The 25,633-nt window shown below is 42.7% G+C and overlaps 1 long non-coding RNA gene across 1 annotated transcript; it reads left to right on the top strand.

Moving 5' to 3' along the window:
- The first annotated feature begins 4,667 nt into the window (after positions 1 to 4,667).
- LOC123592785 lies at positions 4,668 to 23,828 on the top strand. Its single transcript, XR_006709928.1, has 5 exons — positions 4,668 to 4,800; positions 6,736 to 6,940; positions 19,615 to 19,668; positions 20,078 to 20,190; positions 23,597 to 23,828. It is a non-coding gene; the product is annotated as an uncharacterized LOC123592785 (long non-coding RNA).
- The last annotated feature ends 1,805 nt before the right edge of the window (positions 23,829 to 25,633 follow it).

Here is a 25,633-nt window from a genome sequence, read left to right as displayed (position 1 = left end):
GCTGTTACCATTTCTAGGCCCAAGATAGGAGGGGAGGGAGCAGTTACTGAAACCAAAATGAGAGAGTCCTGCAGAGAGGGGTGTCATGAGAGGAGCTCAGACCTTCAGGCAAGGGATGCCACTGGCTCAAAGTGACTGCAGAGAGAAAGCCAAGGGAATAAACATGACGATGTCACTTCTGTCACTGCCTTCACTCATTCTCCGGGGCTCCGCATTGGCTGAACTCAACCAGAAAAGGAAGGGCAAGAAAGTCTATTGATGAAGTCGTTGTAAGTCAGATTTTCTGTGCAGAGTCAGGGAGAGATGAGTGCAGAGAATATTTGGAGGGATGAATGGCAGACCCAGCACTAGAGGGAGGAAGAAAGAGAAAATAGAAGTAGCAAGCTTGGTGGCGGGGTGGGGGGGTATAGGAGATGTTGGAGAAGGAAGGTCTAAAATTTACTGTTCCAGAGGATTGACCTTGTGTTGAATATACACACAAACACACACACACACACACACACACACACACACACATGCCCCTTTCAAAAAGAAACCCAGTGTTGGGACTTCCTTGCTCTAAAGTTGAAGGGAGACCTTTTCAGGTGCCCCTGACTCCCTAAGATGACCGCCCTTCTTTCTTCGAGGAAAACAAACTGATCAAAATCCAGACACCAATGGGATGTTAAAGCATGCAAGCAGATCACTGTGAGGTATGTAGACAGTTTTATTTTATTAGCCCACTGAGAGCACCCATGAGGAACAACGAAAGAGCAAAACATTGCTTCCCTCTTCCCATGGGATTACTTCCAGGGATACTAAGTCGGCCTCAGAAGGAAATCCAGTGTTCCTGGAGTGTCTCCAACATTTCCTTTTCTCTTTTCTACTCCTTTGTCCTTCCTCCAGCCAGGGCTTCTCTTCTCTAGGGCAAAGACTTAGAAATCTTCATCCCTGGGTCTATCCTGGAAGTTACCATGAAATTTCTATTCTGCACCTCTTTAATTTTCCCTGGGAGTAAGATCCTTATGCCTGAAGCATCTACAGGGGAAACTTTGTCTTGCTAACAACTGGCAACTTTGAAGCACGATTGTGCTGTAAGAACCTCTTCCCACCTGCACACATCTCGCCCCCACTAGTTCCCCCCAAATCTGAAACTTTGTTTTGTCTCACTGACTTTAGGGAATTATTTTTTTAATGATTTTTATTGAACAATGGACTTGTTGATTAGGTTGGCTTCACAAAATATGTTCATCTTTCTTGTTTATAACTGAATTGCCTTTTGGTTTTTAAGCTTTTATTTGGTTACCTGTAGCTGCATAAAACTATGCCAAAATGTGGCGGCTTGAAACACAAAACAAAACAATGTATTAACTTTCACAAGTGTATGAGTTGTCTGGGTGCTTTTCGCTTAGGATTTCTCACTTAGGCTCCACTGGGCTGGTCATCCAAGATGGCACTCACACATGGCTGTTGTTGGCTGAGATGAGCTGGAGACTTTGACTAGAACGCCTGTCTGTGGCATCTCTATGTGGCTTCCATTTCTCACATCATGGCAGCTAGGCTCTTTGAGGAAGTTTCTCAGAATGAGCCTTCCGAGAGACCCAGGGTAGAGGTTGCCAACTTCTTATAACCTAATGTCAGAGGTCCCACCTCAGACTTGCCCCCAAGATCACCCAGATTCAAGGGGAAAGGAGTTAGACTCTCCCACCCACAGGAAGAGAGGAGCAATCTGCACCTACAAAGAGGCGAGAAACTGATGATGGCCACATTTGGAATCCAGCACAAAATCTCATCTCTTCTTTTGTGTTTTCCTAATGAAATCATGATCATTCATTTGTGCTATCGTTATTCAACAGTCTGCCTAATATAGTGGAAAAGAGCACTGAATTCAGAGTAAGAAGGCCAAGCCAACAGGCCCAACCAGTGCCAAAATGTATCCAAAGCAGCAGCTGGGCTCTGAGGTGCCTGTGCATCCTGGGCAGCTCTTGGACTCGGGGGCATTTCTGTGCCTTCTAATCCTACTCCAGTGAGCGCAGAATTAAGAACTAATCTGTGGTTGTCTCATCCATTTTAACATCTCCCACCCCCTGAGAGATTTGGGGAGGGGAACTGAGCAGGCAAATTCACCTGAAGCATTCACAGTAGGTGGAATAGGACCAAACAAAAATGGCCCCTCTTCAACCACAGAAGAGGGAGGATAAGTAGGTCTCTGGATGGCCGATTAGTTCCCCTCTCCTTTCCAAATGTCGTCATCTCTAGTGAGCCAACCGATCACTTTGTGCTAATCCCAAAGTTGCCAGGTGCCACCTCTGTGATCTTGGGTTAGTCACCTTCTAATTTTATTTTCTTGTTTTCTTTTTTTTTTTTTTTAACAGGAAATTCCCATTGGACTTTAAGTGTCTAAATTAAGAGATTAGGAGAGAAACTGCCTATCGGTATACTTGCGTTATTTCCAACTTGACTGCATCCCATCTTTAACTCTGTCCCTGAACACTTTGGGTTTTATTTTTATTAATTTTGTTTTATTTTACTTTTTAATTGATGCATAGTTGACCTGCAATGTTCTGTTAAATTCAAGCATACAGCATAGTGTTGACCATTCTGTACATTATACTGTGCTCACCACAATAAGTAGACTCACCGTATATTATTACAATATTAATGACTGTTCTCTATGTTGTGTTTGTCATCCCTGTGACTTATTTATTTTGCAACTGGAAGTTTGTACACCTTAATACGCTTCACCGATTTTTGCCCATCGTCCCAACCCCCTCTCCTCTGGCAACCACCAGTTTGTTCTCTGTATTTATGATTCTGTTTCTGGTTTTGCTTGTTTGCTCATTTGTTTTGTTTTTTACAAACAAAAACATGTTAGTGAAATCATATGGTATTTGTCTTTCTCTAATTTTCCCATCTGTAAAATGAGAGAATAGGCATTTCCGAGGTACAAGAAGACCAAGATAAATAAGATAAGTAAAAATGTCATGAACAGTAAAGCCCTGGGTACAGGTGAAGTATTTTCAAGAATGTTGCCTAAATCAGGGCAAAGTTTCTCAGTGAGAGGATGGTCTGTTAATCTTTCCAGCCCAGTGGACCACATGGTCTTCTGTCGCAACTGCGCACCTCCGCTGTTGTGGAGTGCATGTGTGAAACCAACCGTAGACAAAAAATAGTAACAAACAGGTGTGGCCGGATTTGGCCATCTCGCCTTAGTTTGCCGACCTCTGGTCCAAATTATGATTTCACTTGGGAAAAGAATGGGAGAAAATTCAGGACAAGTAATCTTTTAACAATATCTTTCGTTTATACATACTGTGATTCAGACACTAGACAAGGTGAGTTAGAAATGCAAAGAAGTGGGAAAATACTGTTTGATACAACCAGTAGATGCCAGATTTCCCTCCTGGAAAGAGAAGAACAAGAGAAAATATCCCGACAGTGGAGAACATGGAACCTTGCAGGGAGGAGGTCTGGTGTATCTGAGAGAGGAAGAGTAATATTCCATTGATTCCAGATAGGAATTGAAATGAGGGGGAGAGCCTAAATGATTCTCAATGGAGCCCTACGCCATGAACCTCCATTTCCCTCCCAGGGCTGTTTAACTCCTAAAATGTTTAGAGCGAGTGGTTGGTTGGCTTGTCTGTTTGAAAAGCCAGTGAAGAGATTGGGGCCTCCTATTTGTTTCATTCAGAGCAGATCCTCAGTCTCCTTCCAGGATCTTGGCATGCAGGTGCAAAGAAAAGCATAAAAGTAAGTTCTAGACACATCAAGAAATCACACGGAGGTCTCTCGACTGCCACGCCATGGAAGTGGGGTGCAGAGGGCAGGGTCCCCGGCTGGAGTCTCTGACAGAAATGTTGAGGGGCGCCTGGGTGGCTCAGTCGGTTAAGCGACCGACTTCGGCTCAGGTCACGATCTCGCAATTTGTGAGTTTGAGCCCCGCGTGGGGCTCTGTGCTGACAGCTCAGCACCTGGAGCCTACCTCAGATTCTATGTCTCCCCCTGTCTCTACCCCTCCCCTGCTCACCCTCTGTGTCTCTCTGTCTCTCGATAATAAATAAACGTTAAAAATTAAAAAAAAAAAAGAAATGTTGAGTATAGCATGATGTAAATAACAATGATTATAGCGCTCTTATAAAATATGTCAAAAACTTTCTATTAAAATATGGCAATTAAAGTTTTTTAAAGATCACTAACTATCCCATTCCATTGATTACAACAGTAATCGATGTAAGCAACTGGCAATTTTACACGGTTTTTAACGGAGATTTATCCAAATTCTGCCTTTCTGGAATGAAACTTTTTTCTAAGTGAACATTTCTTTTTGGGAAGAGGTTTCTCATACTTCATATTCTCTGCAGTCACGTTTCCAAATGGCCCATTGCCAATTTTGGTTTGGAAAAAAAGAAAATTAGGAATTAGCAATTAACCCTGGGCATTTGAAGAAAGAACATTTATAATAATAAAAGACTCCAGATAACCCTTCCATAGAATAGTAACACATAAATGTGTGCATTCACTTCTCTGGAAATGAATGATGCTAAGAATGTCATGGCTGGATATGTGCTCACATATTCTGCCATATTCTTGGCACATTGTATTTGATTCTTGACTGTAGGATTGGAGCGAGCCTCTGCTAATGATGGCTGAAGAAAACATTTCAGAATGTCTTTATTTTACAGGCAAGCCACTGTGATTGAGAAGAAAAACTTCTAACCAAGAAATGGGTGAACTGAATTGGAGTTTGAAATCTGCTACTTCTGAACTCTGTATCTGAAGTTACTTCTAGAGATCTAAGAGCATCCGTATCATCTGCAAATGGTAATAATAATATCCCTTCATACATCACCTGATTGTTGTGCAAATCAAGGGAGAAAAGTAGGCAGAAAAACCTTTGCAAATCAATGTAGACAAAGAAGTTCTTTTACTCTGATGTTCCAGATTATACTGCAACTAATTGTTAGGTATTTAAAAAATATTTTCAGGTTTCACTTTGTAGGATTCAAGCATGAATTTACTTAGAATATGTATATTAGCAATATATCGCCAGTACCATGGACTCTTAAACAACTTGAGTTTGAACTCTGGGGGCACCACTGATACACAGATTTTCTTTTGATAAATACAGTACCATAAACGTATTTTCTCTTCCTTATGATTTTCTTAATAACATTCTCTTTTATCTACCTTGCTTTATTGTTAAGAATACAGTATATAATACATATAACACAAAAAAATATGTATTAATTGGCGGTGTATGTTATCATTAAGGCTTCCAGAAAATAGCAGGCTATTAGTAATTAACTTTTTTGGGGGGAGAGGTCAGAAAGTTACACATGGATTATTTTTTAAATGTTTATTTATTTTGAGAAAGAGAGAAAGAGGAGGGTGAACAGGTAGGTAGAGAGAGATGGAGAGAGAGGAATCCCACGCAGGGTCCATGCTGTCACCACAGAGCCCGGTGTGGGGCTTGATCTCACCACCTGTGAAATCATGACCTGAGCCAAAATCAAGAGTCAGTCGTTTAACCGACTGAGTCATCCAGGTGCCCCTTCCCGTGGATTTTTGACTGACGGTGTCAGTGCCCCTGACCTCTACCTTTGTCTGAGTGTCAACTGTATATGTTAAGCAAAATATTCTTTGCCTCCACTTTCTTCTCCCAACATCACCACGGTTGGCAAATGGATAATGAATAGGATGAAAGTCATTGGCAAGCTGTGCCCTGTATGGTCAACAGTACTGGTGGCCTCCCCAAGAGCCATCTACCCATTCTCCCTTCCCTGTTAACAGAGTCCAGGTTTTATTCATATATCCATATAGAGATCCACATTGTTAGCCCCCATTTTGAGGATAAATACTGAGTTTCAAAGCCAATCATGGTAACCTCCTTCCTTTTGCCAGTAGCTGATTAAGGGATGGACATGTAGCCCAATTAGGTTGGTTGAATGCATGATAATGACACTTACTGAACACTTACTATATGCCAGGCACTTTTCCCAGTACTTTATGTATATTAATACTAATCCTTACACCAACCTTATGAGGTAGGTTGTATGACTATCTAAGTTTTGCAGCTGAGGAAATTCAGAGCTAGAGACACTAAAAATACTTGTCCTAGGAAGTGTGTGGAGTAGAGCTAGATTACAGACCTGGGGTGTGCAGCTTATTATCCACACTCATTGCCACTATGCAGTAGTAAGGTGGGAGTCTTCTGAGGGCTTTTGGACAAGGTCTCCTCACTAACAAAAAAGAATCAAACAGGCTATGGCTTCTTTCTTCTGCTGGGTGTCTAATGATTGTGTGTGATGCCTGGAATAATGGCAGCCATCTTGTGACAATGAAGGGCACTAAAGCTGATACACTGAGGATAGTGTAGTGAAAGGATTGAGAAACCCTGGGTCTTTGACATTGTGTTGAAACACTAACTTCACAAACTATGAAACTTACCTACTTCAGCCCTTCTTATCAGATGAAATACCATATTTTCATCTTTGTTTGAACAATTTTGGAGTCACCTGATACTCACAGCTGAACACATCCCAGCTGAACTAACACAGACATGCTGTTAAGTATGGTATGTCCAACCAAAGTAATTGGCTTCCTTCTGAAGTAGCAATTTACTATCACTAGAAATATGTTAAGGATGCTAAAGGGGGATTATAATTTCGGTAGAGTACGTTAGACAAAATGATCCAAGATGCCTTCTAATTCTAGGTTGCTGATTTCACTGAAATGATGGTTTTCTCTATCCAACAGGATCATTACGATGGAAGGTGTTAAAATACAATTGAACAGTCTTCTGGAGAAAAAACAAATATTTGGAAGATAAAGGAAGAAAAGATAAATGAGAGGAAATGTAGGCAGGTCCTGTGGTTCAGTCAAGGAACTGAAACCAAAAATAACTCGGAGACCCAGGATAAGCCAAACCGAATTTGGGGACTTGAATCCTCAGTCCCACCGGGTAAGCAAAACTCTTAGCCTCAACATCCATTTGGGGACTTGATTCCTCAGTCCCATCAAGTAAGCAAAACTCTTAGCCTCAACATCAACTACCTGCGTACTTCTCTTTTCCCTTTACTTCCAGTTTCTAGGAGATCACCAGGCCTCCTTCCTAATTTCTCTCAAAATCAGTTACTTGGCTTCTCTCAAAATCAGCAGGGACTCCTCAAGCAGTGGCTACTCACTTCTCCACTTGCAAATCTTACAGCATGTTCAGTGCTTGACCGGTCCAATCTCTTCGTGGTGTTTAGCCTCAACTTTCAGCTCTTGCTTCACCTTTCGTTGTCCCTCTCTGAGTAACCACACTGTCTCCCACTGATGCACACCCCGTTCTATTTCACCAGCCCAGAGCTCTCCCCCAACCTCTAGACCCCTGTTGACAGCTCCATCCTGGATGGCTTCTCTACACTCTGGGAAAACAGCAGTCATCTTGGCTCCCCTGTCTCTCTCTGCCTCTACCTCCCTTGCATCTCTTGTTGGTTCAAACCCTAAAACATGTTTTCCATCTGTCCCTGATCCATTTCCATTGTCCAATGCCAGATCTTCATCTCCCTTCTGGGCTCCCAAGTGGTCCACCCTCAAATTCCACGCTGGCCACCAGCGTGGTAAGTCCGAAAACAAGTCAGTTGATGCTTTTTCACTTTTTTACCTGGGATGATTCCTCATTGGTTTGAATGGTGATTGCCTTCGGAATAACATCCGTTTTTCTTTGGCTGTTTCTCCAACTGGCCCCATCCTACCTGCCAGCCTCAGCTCCAGCTCTTCCCTCCACGCACTCTGTGGTTTTCCTATGTGAAATTGCTTCCTTTTCTATCTCTGTGCTGTGAATGGGTGCTGGTTCTTTGACTGAATTGTTCCCATCTACCATTGCATGGCCTGGCAAACTCATCCTATCTCAAGGCACAGTTCAGATTGTGTCTTTTCCCTTTATCTTGCCCACCACAAGGCAGACTTTTAGCTCCCCAACTGTTTCTATAAACATGCCTCCATTCAAGCATGCATTGGGAAAGCAGGAGCTGTCTGGATAAGGCAATGTATCACCACCCCCAGCTCCACAGAAATGCCCAAGTCCTGAGGATCTAACCACAGCTGAACTAATGTGTCCCTTTCTGGACATGTTCTGGTTTGAGACCAGAGAGAACGAGCACTGAATCTCTCTGACATTCAGTCAGGGAGGAAAACTATTATCCTACACAAGAACAAACTCAGCCTTAACCTCAGACTTCTGTAAAGGGGAGAATCAATGGGGCAACTGTCTAAAGATTTTTATAGGAAGAAATTGTAACCAATAATTTTAACCTAAACCGTTTTCAGAAATCTCAGAAATCTAAGGACTCAAAATAAAGTGCCACCCATATGTTTGTCTTGAACAATTCAAGAGAGGGAGCAAAGCTAGAAGAACTTGAGACTTGAAAGGTTGAGTGATTAGGGACTAATGGTAATCTGGGATTATTATTTTTAATCAAAAATAAACACAAATATCAAATTCCTTTTGATAGAGAAGATAAATAAAATAATGATTCAATAATATTGATCTGGGTATAAAATCACAGAAGACAAAACAAAGGTATTCCCATTAAACATTATGGTTAAGCCTTTTTTGAAGTTCTGGCCAATGCGGTAAGGTAGGACAATAAATGGAGTAAAAATGAGAAAATTATTATCATGATCCTGAGATGATATTATTTACATGAAAAATTCAAAAGAATCATTTGATAATAACAAGTTTCAGTGAGCTTATTATATGTGAAAAGAATGTGCATGTGATATATTCAAACTTCAGGAGTTCTTTCTATGTATCAGCAGTAACTAATTAGCAAATATAATGGGGAAATCAACTATAGTAGTTATGATGCTTTGGGGTACAAGTTGATGAAGAGATAGATTTTTTTCTTAGGTATTATATGTATTTTTTGCTTACTCTTGTTAATGATATTTTAGTAACTCTTACTTGGGGAAGAATGCTCTTTAGTTAAGAACTGCCCCAAGGAAAAAAATATTCCCAGAAGACTTTAAAAATTTTTCAGGAGCATAATGACTGTAATAAATGGACAAACAGCGACAAGAAGACAACATTAAAGAAATGTCATCGACTCCCCCCAAAATCCTTAAACTTAATGAAATCCAATCAATCTCAATATATTTTTTCTTGAAACTTAACAATCGGAGGCTCACATGAAATCAAAACAACAAACACAAATAAAAATCTGAGAGATTACTGTAATGAGAGGGGCTTTGCATTAAGATGTCAGAGTGTGTTACAAATCCACAATAATCTAAATAATCTGGCACTGACATTATTTTCTAACCCTGATTTTTGTTTTCTCTTCTTCTTTGCCTACTGTAATCCTTACCAACTCAAAATCCTCCTTTTCTATGAAACTTCTTTGGACCACCCAATATGGAAGTCGTTTCCCACAAGATGCCCTTTTCTTTGGCCATTGATCCGTACTCTTAGCTACCTAACAAAAATTTTACATGCCTTTTCTTCCCCGCAGAAGATGCTTACACATCTTTAATATGTTTATACCTACAAGATAAAAACAGTTGATTTCAGTATCATCATTGACAGACGGCAATGTGAGATATAATAACATCATGATGCCAAGGCTTCAAAGTTAGCTCTGAGGGACCATGAGTAGCAGCACCTGGGTGCTTAGAAATGCAGAATTGCAGGCTTCATCCCAGGTACACAAAATCAGAAGCTGCATTTTAACATGATCCTCAGGTGATTTGTGTGCACATTAAATTTTGAGAAGCACTGCCCTAAAGAATTTCATGGAATAAAAATATTTCATAGCACTCCTGAAGCAATCAGACATAGTCAGATATCTTCCTGTGCAGCAAACGAATAGAATTATTCAAATCTTGTTTCCCTGATAGGTAAAAATTTAGCGATACCAAAAGAACACTAAAGAAATGTGGGTTCAGGGCATGGGATAAATCGAATGATAAAAGCAGACTGAGGGGGTGCGTACATGGGGAATGTAAAGGCAGTGGTTTGTGATTTGGAAGTGATTTGGTACCTGATTACTTCCACTGGGCTTTCTAATTTCTTCCTTCTAACCCTCGTCTCCCTACGATGACATTATTCTTTATCGTTGCTCTACACTTTAACATGGGCTGCCGTAATCTCACCTCCAACTCACTATCTTCTAATAAAAACAGTCCTCACTCATGAGTCCCTCCCCACCACAAGCCATAGCCCCCAGAGCATCCACTAGAATGTAAGTTCCCTAGCAGCACAGAATGGGGCTGTCTGGCTTACTTGCTGTATCTGCAGGGAACAGAATAGCATCAAGTACCTAGTAGGCATTCAACAATCGAATAGTCAACAGATGAAGCAAACAATTTGACAACCTTTATTATACCAGGTCCCGCCAGGGAATAATATCTGGATTGATTTGCATTTATTCCCCACATCTCCTTGGAATAGTGCTTATTTTACCCTGTAAATTCCTTTAAGTCTGTTTTCATTGCATCACTACCAACACCGCCTCATACCTGTGCTGCCATAGCAAAATCTGAGATACTCTCCTTTCTCTGGTTCCCTGAGTGAGCTCCAACTAACTTTCTATAGTCCGCTCTCATCCAAAGTATTACATTCAAACCCTTTACCCTGACTCTGAATTCTTTGGAGTCCAAACCTAAGCTTCCTTTCTAGCCTTGTGTCATGGCTTCCCAAAGGGAATCTTCCTTTCTAGCCAAGGTGATCTACTCATGTCTCTTTACTATGCTTTCTCTGCTGGAATTTATTTCCCCAAAGTAAAATTGTTTTTCCCTATCATATTTGCCTATCAAAACCTACCCATTCCTTGAGACTTGGCTCATCCACTTTCTCAAGGAAACATGGTAGCCAAGCACTCTAATCTGGCAGAATTCATCACTGATTCATTCCAGGAATACCCAATAGTTTCTCCTCTGAATTCTCCTTTCAGTCATGATCCATAATGCCCATCACTTACTATGCATGCTCCTTTGAACATATATCCTTCTACATATTTGTTGTACATATAGGTAAACAAAGAGTTCGAGACAGGTGGCCTGAGATTGAAACATCTGCCACATAGTAATGGAGTAACATTAAGCAATTTTCTTCCCTTCTCTGGGTCCCAGTGTCTTTATCTGTAAAAAAGTACCTACCTTAGAGGAGGATTATAATTAAAATAAATCACATAATTTGAAAAGCTCTTAGCAGGGTTCTGGAACATACAGAGTACCCAAAAATATCGGTATTCCTTCCCCAGGGCATCTCACTTACAGTTGGTGCTACTTTATATTCTTATGTATTTCAGTACATCAAAATAGCTATTTATTCATTGATGAATTGATAATATTAGTGCTGGCTATCAATACAGACTTTCCACTGAAGAATTTTAGGAACAAAATTTCCTATTCCTTTTGGATCAGAGAGTAGATATCCCTCTCTAAAGGAATGGTATTTGGGGGAATATATGAAAAAGAAAGAGACAAACAGACAGATACTATGATTAGAATCCCATCTTAGATTATTTACTCTATCTTTGATAACATATCTTGTAAGGGAGTCTGGCTTTGTGATTAAAACTATGTTGAGAAATGGAATATGTCCGAAAGAAATTTCTACTGTTGTAGCTTTGAACGAGCAGCTTACCCTTTCTAAGCCTGTCTCCCCATTTAACAATGAGATTAGACCAGATGACCCCTATCATCCCTTGGATTGCTATTAGAATATAGTTACTTTGCTGTGGCAATACCAAGATTGCATTATCTCCTCCATCTTTCGTGTATGTAACAGCCCTTAAGAAAAATCCTTCATAGAAGTAACAAGTCATTCCAAGATTTATTTTGGATTATAGAAGAACAATTGTTAGGCAATTGTTAAGATACTATGCTAGGTTGTCATTCAGTTATTATGAAACCCTCACTCTGAAAAAGTATGGTGGTCTAATATTTAACACTAAATGATAACAATGCTTAGTCTTACTTTGGAAGAAGACAGATTATTATATACAGGTTGGGTTTACTCAAAATTAACTACCAGCTTATTGGCCCAAATAGTCATGGTCCATGGCTTGCCTATTTTCTACTTGATTTTACTAAGTACTACACATGCTCTTCTGAGTTGAATTATGTTTAAATATGGCAAAGTTCAAGTAGGATACTATCACTTTTTATTCAGTAATACAAAAAATATTATTTGCTGTTGGGTCTCGTGCATGCCCCGACTTGACAGGTGATGTGTTTAAAACTCTCATTCTCTCTCTCTCTCTCTCTCTCTCTCTCTGTCTCTCTCTCTCTCTCACACACACACACACACACACACTTCAAGGAAATCAACATCCATGCTCTGGGTGACATGGGATGGGAGGGCATGTCTGTACTTGTTTGTGACATAGATTTGTTGATATTTTAGGGAGGGGAGTAATACATTGATATTTATTTCCGATTAGCCTTATTTTAGGGTTCTTTTTCAGAGTCTGTGGAAGGTCATCTTAAGGCCATACTGTGACTTTACTGAATGTGACTACCCATTCAGCAGCCTATGAGGCGGGAGTCGCCAGGCTGAGGTCTCCAGGCTGAGTCCCCAAGCTTCAGTAGGTAACTACTGAAGAAGTAGCATGTGTTCCATGGGCCTTCAGAGAGTCTGCGGCCCCAAGTTCAGTAGCACTGGATTCAGGAGCTGGACATCCCATTTACCCAGAAACCTTGGTCACTGTCTTTCCAACAAAGGCTGGATCTTCCTTCCCCATCTCATCTGTCTCTTTGGAGAAGAAAAGCATGGGGACGACTTTCCATGGAAGCTCTCAGAGATATGCTGTCCTTACTCAGACTACCTGAGCCAGCATTCCCCCACATTAGACCCACTGGTGACTCCCTTATTGTTGCACAAGGTGACAGTGTTCCTATGACACAGAAACACAGTAGGGCACTTGTGCCACAGAGCTATGGGAGAGGCTGGTGGTCTGCCCTGAGATTGCTATCCACCAAAACCGAGGCTTTCAGCAAACTGCTTGGCGCCTGTAGACAGGGATCCAAGTGTTGATCGTTCAGCGATGGGCAGACCTCCTGTGGCTTCAGCAAATTTCAGAACAGCACTTAGGCTGGTATTCCTGGGGGACAAGATGTGACATCAGTTGGGTTTTCAGCCCCAAACTGCCATCAGAAGGATCTCCCAAGTATCTTACATCCCTGCAAAGGTGTGAGGTTATCTTTTATACACTGTTCCATCTAAAAGTCAAGCCTGGTACCAACCAAATGGGTTCTGTTGCAAGGAACTTGAGGATATTCTTGTCCTCGATCTGCAGGATGAAAAGGCTCTGGCCATTCTGAAGGTTTCCTTTAAGTTGATTCAGGAATAAAGGATCACACCATATGATGATTCTGGGCAGCACAGAAAGGCTTCAATTTGTTCTTATTGACTTGACTTGTGCTCCCAGCAGGTTTGAGGGAAACCTGAGGCTATTAACTAAGGAAAGGGACAAGCCAAATCAATGTGACTTGGAACGTGTACCCTCGGCCTCAGTGATAGAAACTGTCTGGTTATGGAGACTAGAAGCACGCCCACATTCATGGGATCCTTGCTTACCAGGGTGTATCTTAGAACCAACCAGGATCATTTTTGAATAGATCAAAATACTATCTCTGCCCCTAGAAAGTCCTGGATCAGAATCCAGGAAGTGGGGAGTGCTGTTCTCCTTTGATGTCATGGTCAGGTCATCATTTTACCTGGGGAAACAGTGACTTGGCAAACCCCTCCTTCCTTTCGTACCATGCTCTGGGCACTGGGGCCATTGATGAGCAATGAATGGGTGGGGGCAGGGGAGGGGGTGCTTCAGTGACATCACAGATGTCGGTCCATACCAGGCCAGCTTTCCCTCTCCCTCATCACCCCCTTCCTTTGGCCAAAGTTTGTGTGCTGAACCTGTAGGACATGAAGTCATATGTGACCCTTCCTTGGGCTGGATGCTGTCGTCTGGCCAGATAAACTAACAGGCTAGGAGATCCAGCTGGGGCTGGCTGTACTTTGCCCACGTCTGTTACAACATATGGTACACTCACTTGAAGTGACTGACAGAGCTATTTAATTTTACAGTTTGTCTGATGCCCCCACCCAAATACCACGCATACCGTCATGTGCTGATGCAAAACGGCATTTGTGAGCAGTCTCAACTTGGTTTCAATCACAGATTTCACGAAAGGAACACTTTAAAATTGAATTTGAACTCCACAGCTCCCAGGATAGGGCAGAGCTGGATGGAAACATCTGGAGATGTACCCGGGAACAGGGCCCACCATGTTCCTCGGGAGGAAATCGAGGTGGCAAGATTGACGCCCAAGGACTCATCCAGAGAGTTGACACAAGCCTAGAACTTTCCACCTGACTTCCAACCAATACTCTTTCCAGCCCGGGCTGTCATCACACGTGATGTTTTGCTTCATGTACAAAATAAGGCCCCTCAGAACCTTTCCTGGAACTGGACCTTTGGACCTCAAAATGGTTTAATGCACACTTTTGGGAAGGGAGAGCCACAAGGCCTCTAAGTGGTTTTCATCAAGTTTGCCAATATTTACACCGTTGGATAATCTGTATGAACTTCATAAATAATGTAAATTCCTACAAAGCGAGTTAACCGTGAGCTACGGTGGTCCTTCGAAAAATCCATGTTACACAATCATCCTGACAAAGTTAACAACTCGATGGAATACCGAAGGTAACCACTGATTGCACTCGCTGCCATTGACCATTTTAAGTGTGACTATTTTTAAAATACTGTATGCCTCATTACGCTGGGCTCTGAAAATGAGAAATTTGCTTTAACTGCATTGTTTTGAATTGCTGAGAGAAGAATCTATCAACCACAAGGTGCCCTGCTGCTGAACTCAGCCAAAAAGCTGTTAATAACCCCAGCAGATGTTTCAGCTTTTTAGGCCAATAGACTCCCTCTCTCCCTGCCCTCCCCTTTCTAGAATCTGATGCCAATATGACTGAACTCCAGTTTCTGTGGTTGCTGCCTCCGTGGCCGCCTCCACCAGAGTCAGTGATACTAGAGCTGCTGAGGAATTGATTCTTTAAACAACCAGTCGCAACACAGCCCCAGCCCTTTAAGGTCAGAGCATTATTGCTTTTACCGTTAGAAGTTTAAATCTTCAGGGGGGAAATGAAGGTAAGGGCACCGAATCTGTAGTCCTGTTCTGTCGTCTGCCTTCGTTGCCAGTCATTTCATTCCACTTGTTGTGGTTTGTCCCCACGCTCAGAGTCCATTTCTCAGACTGACCAGGGCATTGGGCTTGCCGGGTAGAGGTCATTAATACATCGAGTCCCCACCGGTCGCTGAGGGATGTTGGGTTAGCAGCTTTACAAAGGGGGCCTCTGTGTGATGTGCAGTTTGGGATGGTTGTTTGCCTAATACCGCAAGGCTCAGAATGCCCTGACCTTAGCAGTTCTGCAATATTAGAAGTGTGTATTATAAATACAGCTACATCCCTGTGAGATGGGTACAATGTGAGGGCACACGGGGCCACGGCAATCCCAGATGGGGATTTGTCAACTTCTCTGGATAAACCTAACATCTTAACTTGAAATTAAATCTACATTCCAAGGCTTTCCAAATGAGAAGACATTTTTTAAAAAGGGGAGGGGAAGATGCTCCCCCTTCTCCCACTCGCCTGCCCGCCTCCCCATACTCACTTATTTCGGAAAGAGCGCTTTAAGGCACCCCAGTGACAGCAGGGTGACCAAGAAAACACAGGTGCACCACGTTTATGGAACATCACGTTGGCTAGGAACACATCCGAACTGCGCATCTATACATATCACCATGCAGAGAATTGCCATTTCAAAGGGGGAAAAATTGAAAAGCAGAATTAAGTTCATAAATACTTGGTTTCCTTATTTTGATGCAACACAAAGGCAGAATATCCAGGACCCTGTGGACCCCTATTGTCAGCTTCAGCGTTCGCCAACCACAGTAATTCAACCCCAAAATCTCCGCTCTACACCATGCAGGCTATAAAAAGTAAGTACCTTTTCCCTCATGCCACCGCCACCATATTGTTTGCAGACTCTCAACACTGTGTATTTCTCTGTATCAGGAAAAGCTCAGGAATGCGGCGCGAGTCTTTTTTCTTCTTTTTAACCGGATAAAGTAATAGAGTCCATTGTAACTCTTCAGTACACATGCGGAGGCACTCATTAATGCTAATGGAATCTGCATGTAGGTATTGAAGGGAAAGGACAGTTGCCTGCGTCTGTGTAGTCTTTATTTTCGTATCAGACCAAGCACAACACCGTACGCTCGAGAGTTCAACGGCACCTCCATCTTCTAATTCTGAAATTTAAGTAACCCGGATTAAAAATGATCCCAGTCATTATGAAATTGGGTGTTCCCACTAGCAAATGGGATGGACGCTTCTGCTTAGATTACTATGATTCCAAGAGGCCAGTACCAGATGATGAGTCTTTAGTAAAATAAACAGCCAATGTTGTAATAATAAAACAGGCTAAAAAAAAACACAGAAACTCCCTACTGAATCAGGACAGACTATATCCTCATTATTAAAAAATTCCATATTAAATTACCCATATGCATCTCCAGAGGAGTGAAAACACAAGATGAGGAGAAGAGAATTGAAAATAATCATTGTTTAGTCGAGATTCCAGACCTGCCGGCAGTGAATATTGGTACTAGGCATTAATAAACTATGTGGCGGTGTCTGGGGCCCATGGAAATCCAGACCATGCACTTCATTAGGTCCTGAACTTCACCTGGAATCTTCTGCTGCAGGTGATGATTTCCAAGCTGTTTTGTTCTTGATTATTTTCAGTCCAAGTAAAATGGACAATAAAGAGAAGATGCTTCTATAGATTTCCATGATGGATGTTCACGACCAAAATAACTTCACCATCTGATGTATTTCACAGTCTTAAGTTAAAACAGACCCGGTATAATATGCTTGTACATCTGGCTCAGGTGGTTTCTTTGCCATATGTTTGTGAAATAATCCAAGGAGATGTTACAATTGTACCGTTCCCCTTGGGACCTGAACAAAATGTGCCCACAAAGAGTTACCTAATTATTCATTCCTGCCAACAACATCCTCGCCTAATAATAAGGGGGTGCTTAAAAATGAGACAATAGTGCTTTCAATCTTGAGAGATGTCAGTGCCACTTATTGTTTCGAAAACTGAAAGTCTTTTGCATTTTTTTAAATAAGAAAAAGATCCTTGGCCTTTAAAGCAGCACTCTGCAGGTGGTATATTTGGTATTCCTGTGGGGGCAAATGTTGCCATACTGATCAAGGCCAATGCTCCCCTGGAAGTCAGTGGACCAGTAGCCACTGTGGGACTTAGTGACCCCAAAGGTGATAGTATCTACAGAGTGGCTGTTCCGGTAATAGAACCCATTAACGGAGAACTTTATAATTGGCAAATTGCTTTCATCTATGTCACCACATTGACTTCTCAAAACAACCTTGCAAAGCAGGGGGAAAAGGCCCACCTTATTTAGCCTTGCCAACGGTGCTGATTCTTTATAGCGCTAATTAGCCAGAAATGTGAGCATCTTTTTTAAATGAAAAAATTAAAAAAATTTTTAGTCTTGATCCCTAAGCCCCAGTTGCCACAATGCAGCTCTCGCTTTGAATCTGACAATCTGCTTTTTCCCCTGTGCCTGAACTTGCCTCCTTTTGTCCCATGACTGACTCTCTCAATGCTCTGTTGATTCAAAATACATAATTTGATTTTGTTTCAAGGGTTAGAAAGGACACAAAACACAGTGGGGAAAGTAACTTAATGATTAAAATACAGGCCTACCACGAAAATACAGATTTGAATGAGGCTCCAGGCCAGGTCAAAGGTCAAATGGATAAATCATGCTCTTGGCCTAGCTTTCTCCACCACTAAATCAATTTGAAAGAATGTGGCAAAGATGAAGATACCAGCCAATAAATCTCTAGGCGTGTGTTATTTGTGTATTTATGGAGATGCCAAATGCTAGGAGAGCTGTGTTTCCATAAGCATTAGGCTGACAGACCCTAAAGGGCCAGATTAGTATAGGCATTGTTTTTCCCCAGAATCCAAATCTCAGGGTCAAACAGGACACAAAGAATGAGAAAAGGAGGCTAGGAGATTTGCCTCGGGTTACCCAGTTCATAAATGGGTCTGTCCATTTGTGTCCAAGATGCTCATTTAAAACACCTGGGAACTACCAAGGAACTACCTTCTTTCTACTTTGCTAGTTAACCTTAACAGTTTTGGATCACTCAATAGCCAATATTTTCTGGATATATATTCCCCACGAGAGGAAAAGTGAGTTATTATGAAGAAGTAATTGAATACTGGTCTCTTGTTCGGGTAAGAGATTCCCCAGGCAAGATTTTTTCCCCACTCATGGCAATTACAGACTTTCTGAAAATTCCTTCACTCTCTTAATGCTTACTGAGTGCCTACTAGTATATTACATGCTGTGGATACAAAGTTGAGAAAGCAAGGTCCTACTCTCAGGGCATTTAAACAAGCAGAGACTCAGACTTGCAAACAAGTCAATCTGATAAGATTTACAAAATCGGATGATCCACAAAGTTGACTGGGACATTAGGATAACACATTTCAATCCGTCCTGGAAAACTTCTCAGAGGAAAGAGAAGTATTAATAGGTGTTTTCCAGGCGGACAAAAGATTTCCAACTATATGGTATGAGTCAGAGATGCTAATGATCGATTGTAAATTGAGGCAGAAACATAATCAAGTTTTTGTATTTGAATTCTGGGGCTACTGTGAAAGCGTGGGCGGGGTGGGGGGGGGGGAGGGTTGGTGGAAATGGAAGTTCCTGGAGAGAAATGTCAAGGATTATATTGCAGTGGTTAAGGGAGTCAGTGAACCTGATCAAGTAACATGATAGCCCCTTTAGACATGACAGATAAGCGAGAGTAGAATACATAGGGATGCGTTGCCTGGAATGTGAGAAAGGGGTCCAAGGATCCCAGAATGGTGGCTTGGGAAACTGAGGGAAGGGTCTAACATTCACTCATATGAAGAATCTAGGAGGGAGAGAGGCTTTTGTGTAGTAAATAGGTATGGGCCCCAAAGCAGAGATGTTCTATTCTGAACATCCTGAGTTTGCAGTGCCTGTGGGATACCCAGGTGGAACTTATTTAGAAAACAGTTGGAGATATGGGCTCAGGATAGAGATTTAGATATAAAACCTTGGGACCCAAGATTTTCCCCAAAAGTGAATGGGAAAGAAAACCCTGGCGTTTAAAGAGAGGGGAGAGAGAGAAATAGAACCCAGTCAAGGCACCAGAAAGGAGTAACCAGTGCAGAGGTAAATGAGGAGAGAGAGAGAGATGGGGGCGGGAGGGGGGGGGGGATATTGTGAAAGGCAAACCAGAATTGCAAGCCTGGGAGAATAGTCAGCAGGCAGGACAAGTCATATAAGATGAGAATTTTAAATGCGTCAGGAAGTGAGCAGGGCAACTTCAGTGCACCGACGTGCCTAAAGCCAGGTTAGAATGGTTCCAGCAGTGAATGTGTAATGTGGAGTCAGAGTGAGGAAATCCAGCTTGCGCTTTGTGAAAGAAGGGCTGTCAAAAAAAGAAACTTAGGGGTGCTAAAAAAAATTAGCTATTTAAATAGGTTTTGTTTGTTTTTTAAAGGAGAGGGATGAACATGTTTGTACACTGAGGGGAACCGCCAATGGAGCATCGGAGGTAAGAAAAGGACCTTGCTGATAAAGAACGTTTTCTAAGGAGGCAAGGTGGAATAATACCCCATAGCACCAGTGGACAGAGTTGCCTTTGACAGGAAAACTGTCTTTGGCTAGCAATGGGGACAGGGAAAGGATGGGTGCAGAGGTGGATGGGCTTGTGGCTGAATGGGTGGGAAAATGAAGGACGCCATTTTTGATGGCAGCCAGTCCCTGACTTAGAAACAAGGTCATCCCAAAGAGAAGATTGAAAGCTTTGAAGAGTGGTAAAGGTTTGGAATAGCAGCTGAGGGAAATGGGAGAAGCGCATGTAATAGGACTGCTGAGTAACACTGAAGGCAAAACTGAGATTAGTTTCACTCCAGATTTATGGTCTCCATTCTCTATGGTTGTGATTTTTCTTTTTCCTCCAGCAGAGCAGTGCTCAAGGAATGTTTACAGCTAAGGAGGCTCCATGGAGGATTGCTTGAAGGACATGAAGTCCATCTGTCTCCCTAGATAGTTTAGATTATATCTCAAGGTCAAGGTAAGCCATCCAAACTAAATACTTGAACCATATTGTTTTAGCTCCTTTTACTTTTACTCACGTTTAGTGAATTGCATGCTGGCATTGGGCCCCGGCTTGCATTGTGGGACCAACAAGAAACAATCATCGGCCTGTCAGCCTTCGTTGTTAGCATCATGGAGGACGTTGAGAAAGCCACTAGCCTTCCAACCAGCATGCCCACTCGTGAGGGCACAAAGAGCCATTTCCCTTACACCCAATGCCAGAAAACAATAGGTTTTTCATTAGCAACAACAATATGTGTATCTGGGGGTACAGTGAGGGATGGTCAAGAGCAGAGTCTTGAAACCACAAAGCTTGGGTTCAAATCCAGCATCCCTCATCTAGCAGCTCGTTGACCTTGACCCTCTTAATTTCTCTGGGCCTCAGTTTCCTTGTTTGTAAAATAACAAAAATAATCCTACCTCCTTCATAAGGCTGCAGTAAAAATTAAAAGACACGATCAGTGTAGACGTGTTTAGCACCGTTGTCTGGCAAATCATAAGTCCACCACACATGTTTGCCATTATTGTTGTTGTTGCAATTATTATATTACAGCCGCTCTTCTTTGGTTTTGTGTTTATGTTTTGCTTTCATCCTCACAGTGGCATGAATTTGCATGTATTAATTCACCTCTGGTTTCCAGTTAATATTCTTTCTTTCTTTTGTTCTTTCCCTATAGCCCACTTATTTGTTATCTGCTATCCACCTGGCGTCATTTTGCAATGAGGCAGAACACAAAAAAGTAAACTGAAAGAGGCCTTAGGCCAATCAATAGTTATGAGGATAAGTCTGACTATTTTTGCTCTTGATTTGAGAAGAGTTTCAAAGATGGTAAAGAGGGCTTGGAACTTTCCTATCCCACATCTGTGTCTCGAAATGCACGTTTCCTTGAAGTCTGTTTTACCTGATATTTACTTTTCTTACGATCATTCTTGATTGGCCCCTGCAGGGACTTAGACCTAACTCAATATTTGCTCAGACACTTCTCCTTGTGAATAAACAGCATGCTAATTTAATTGGGGAGAGGGTTGGATTATTGTAGTTTGAGAAAAAGCTATAGTTTCATGGTGGGATCAGGGCCAGGCTTGCTAGTCGGAGGGCCTGCCTTTGGCTGCGGCTCTGGTACTCGCAGCTCTCTGTCGTCGAACCTCCCTTGCTTCAGTTCTGTGGCGGAGTAGGGTTAACAATAGTGATCTCACAGGGTGGTTGCAAGAAATAAAGAAGGCGCTCAGCGGAAATGAGTTGAATTCGGCATGTAGCGCAAGAGACAGCGTTCCAATTGCCATTCAAACTTGCGCTTGAAAAATTGGACCAAGTAATTCAAACTTCTTTTAAACATATTTACTTAGTTATTTTTATTTAATGTTTATTTATTTTTGAGGGAGAGAGAGTGCGAGCAGGGAAGGGGCAGAGAGAGAGAGAGGGAGACAACAGAATCTAAAGCAGGCTCCAGGCTTTGAGCTGTCAGCGCAAAGCCCTATGTGGGGCTCGAACTCATGGACTCTGAGATCATGACCTGAACCGAAGTTGGGCGCTGAAACTACTGAGCTACCCAGGCACCCCTTCTTTTCAACATATTTAAAGGCAACCCAAACATACTTATCTTACTCAACTTAATTATTTGAACTTTGAAATTTACATACTAGCCATTTAAGAATATTTAGTCAAGAGGTGCCTGGGTGGCTCAGTCAGTTAAGCATCCGATTCTTGGTTTCAACTCGGGTCATGATCTCACGGTTTTGTCAGTTTGAGTCCCCTGTCAGGCTCCACATGGAGCTTGTTTGGGACTCTCTCTCCCTCCCTCTCTCTGGGCCCCTCCCTGATTCGTGCTGTCTGTCTCTCTCAAAATAAATACATAAACTTTAAAAAAGGAAAAAAAAAAAAAAGAGTATTTAGGGGAGCCTGGGTGGCTCAGTCCATTAAACGTCCGACTTCGGCTCGGCTCAGGTCACCATCTCGCGGTTTGTGGGTTCGAGCCCTGCATCCGCCTCTGTGGTGACAGCTCAGATCCTGGAGCCTGTTTGTGATTCTGAGTCTCCCTCTCTCTCTGCCCCTCCCCCACTCATGCTCTGTCTCTCAAAAATAAACAAACATTAAAAAAAATTTTTTTTAAACAGTATTTAGTCAAAAGTCAAAACAAAAAGCTTTAATTCCCTTTTAAGAATAGTCAAGGACTTTCATCTTTGTGTCAGAATATCACTGTGACCTGTAATGTCATCAGAGAAACATGAAAACTCTCCCAGATTGTATTCTTTGCCTCCTCCTAAATAAATAATCTGAAAAACCCCTTGATACACAAATCACATCTGCTTTATCTCCTGGCAGGTAACAGCTCTTGGTTTTTGTCTTGTTTCTCTCGCTGTTACTGTTGGTGTTTTCTTGCTGTATGGACCAATAAGTCCATGCGGATGAAAGGCAGCTTTAGTTTTGTTTCAGATCAAAGCGTGTGGGTGTGGGATGGTTTATCCCACATGTTGATATCAGAAGGAGAGCGGAAAGGGTTGGGAGCGACGCCTGAAGGAAATCAGAGGTCTTCCTTCTCCGTCCGCACGCCCCCCACCCCCTGGCTGAACTTGGAGACCGGAGGGCAGGGCGTGTTGCTGATGGGCCACTCCCACCCACCGCCGAACACCCCGAGAAATCAGTGTCGGGCAGCACAAAAAGAGCCCGACTACAATGGTTGGTCTTCAAAGGGGCTCATTTATTATATCGCTCAGTGCCCCACAGAGTTGCTCGAAGCTCGTAACTGCCACTGATTTCAAAGAGAGCTCTGAACTTGCATACGCTTCACAAGGCACGGCGCGGGATGAGAAATAGTCTGAGTGGCTTGAAGCCATGTTCAGACATTTTTTAATGTTCGTAAATGTCTTTGGCACCATCAGTTTCACATAGAAACCCACTTACCTCCTGCCGCAAAGTGTGAAATAAAGCCATTTTCAAGCCTGGGTAGGGGATGGTCTGGAAATTGGGCTAAATCTTAAAACTGCATGAAGACTGAAAATAGGATTCACAAGCTGGGGCTCAGCTCTCACTAAATCACTTCTAAAGTCAGGTCACCGCGACCCCCTGCTCTGCCAGATAATGTCAGCGCCGTCTTTAAAGGGTTAAGACGGTAAAACGTGGTCACCTTAGTGGCTCCCAAACTGAGGGCCCCCAGCTCCAAGGCATCCCCAAATAAGTGGTCCATTGGAAGGTTGAAACACGATTTCAACTGGGGTTTGATGGGGACTCTAACTGGCACAGCCCTGGGGAGCCTCGGGTTAGAGATTAACATTTCCTACCACCCCCCCTGTCTCAAGAGATGCTGTGGGTCCCCGCTTGATCTAGGAGGTTTGTGGGAGTCAGAGTAAGATCCGTCAAAGGCATTCTTATTTACCACTTGCAGAGAGATCAGACATACACCCCGATTCTGTTTCTGTGGCTCTCCAGTCCCCACCACAAGGAGAGAGACAGAGTTTCCTTGGGGACTCAGAAGTGACTTCTATACTCCGGGAGGCTCTTGGGTAAGTAACTGCAGAGCCCTCTGAATGGCTTTATGAGTGCCTTGCTTTTAGAAGGATGCAGGAAAAAAGTGTCCAACCCATAGTCACTGTTCAATAAACATTTACTAAATCTTGGGCAATGTGTTGTATTAACCACCGTCCTTAGTAAGAAACAAAAACTTATTTATTGGGAGAAAAGGAATTAAATAATGAGACATTCGTTGTGGTTTTCAGAAATCCAGAAACGCCCTCCACAAATTTGAAGCCGTACAGCCTCTTCAAGAAAGTATTTTGCTAAGCATTTATCTACTACAAATCCTCACTATTTCTTTATTTCCTTAACCAACGCTTGCTGAGCTCCTGATACAAGCCCATGTTAATTCCACTTGCTGGGGTTCAGCAGCCAGCAAAGCAGCCCATAGTCCCCACCCTCAGTGAGCTTGTGTCTTAGTGGTGAAGACACATGATAACAAAGTAAGTACGAAAGCTCTCGAGAATCTGAGATGGTGGGAGAGAAGCAGGAGAGAGCAGGCGGAGAGGGGGTATAATCTGAGAGGAGATGGAATTGCGAGGTCCTTTGAGTAAAGAACTTTTAGGGAGCCTTCCTTTTAAGTGCTTGCCTTTTATCGTTCTGTTCGTCCAAATGTTGGTAGAAAGGAACTCAGAATTACCTGTGACATCTTTTTAAAACTTAAGAAGTGGGGTGCCTGGGTGGCTCAGTCAGTTAAGCGTCTGGCTTTGGCTCAGGTCATGATCTCTCAGAGTTCGTGAGTTCGAGCCCCGCAGCGGGCTGTGTGCTGACAGCTGGGAGCCCGGAGCCTGCTTCGGATTCTGTGTCTCCTTCTCTCTCTGCCCCTCCCCTGCTCATGCTCTGAAAAATCTCTCTCTCTCTCTCTCAAAAATAGATAAACGTTAAAAAAACTTTTTTAAGAAAAGAAGTGAAGACATCTTGCCCAAAGGATGAGAAGGCAAATCAGCCCTGCTCCCAGATCCTGGCCACGGTTTGGCTGTGCTGTGATGCAACCACGAAGCATGTCCCCACGGAAACAGGCCTACCGCCTGGTCTCACACTCTGCACACAGTGAGAGCTCAGTAAATGCTGTTCACCTACACATAAGATCCATAGTCTTAGATCAGCTCTAAAAGTAATGTTTGTTTGTTTTTTGACAAAAAGACTGTCTCCATGTTTGTGTGGGTAGATACAGCCGTAGAGACAGATGAGGCATCACAAGTGGTTCCTGGGAATTTATCAAACCATATTTATTCATGGTGGCATCCCTAAATTTCCCCACCGTCAATATAAATACCTCTGACAAATCTATCTTCACTTACCGCTGCCCTTAAATATTTGAGGCAAAATGCCGGCAGGCTGTTTCCCTCCTTTCTGGCCCATCTCCTTATCTCTGAGATGTGACAGCCACCGCTACCCCTAAAACACGACATATTTCTATCCTTTCTCCCTTCCTTCCCCCTTCCTTTGATCCCTCCTTTTCTTTCTTCGGTGTCTGCGCTGTGCCAGGCATGTTGAACTCCAACAGTCTCCATCCCAACCACGCTAAAAACGATGAACTCTTAATATAGGTACTGTTAGAAACAGCAAAAAGAACCGTGTAGAACGGAAAGACATGAGAGCCGGTAATATTTTTTATTGGAGAACATTTCTCAGGAGAATATATGAGTGCTGCTGCCACTCATATCACTCACTTGTACCCTCCCTTATGCCCAGCAGTTGACAAGTCCTCTTACACGTGTATCTCATACGTTCCTCTAAATTGTTGTTTCTCAAAGTGTGGTGCCTGACCAACAGCAGCAGCAGCTCCTGGAGATTTCTGGAAATGCAGAAGCCCAGGCTCTACCCCAAAACCTCCTGAAACAGACTACATTTTAATAAGATCCTCTAGAGCTTGGTAGTTTGAGGACCTGTACTCTCAATAGTCCTG

This window comes from Leopardus geoffroyi, chromosome D4, assembly GCF_018350155.1.
Source record: "Leopardus geoffroyi isolate Oge1 chromosome D4, O.geoffroyi_Oge1_pat1.0, whole genome shotgun sequence".
NCBI lineage: Eukaryota > Metazoa > Chordata > Mammalia > Carnivora > Felidae > Leopardus > Leopardus geoffroyi.
The sequence above is the reverse complement of the archived record's forward strand: the minus strand, read 5'-3'. Positions and strand labels throughout refer to the sequence as shown.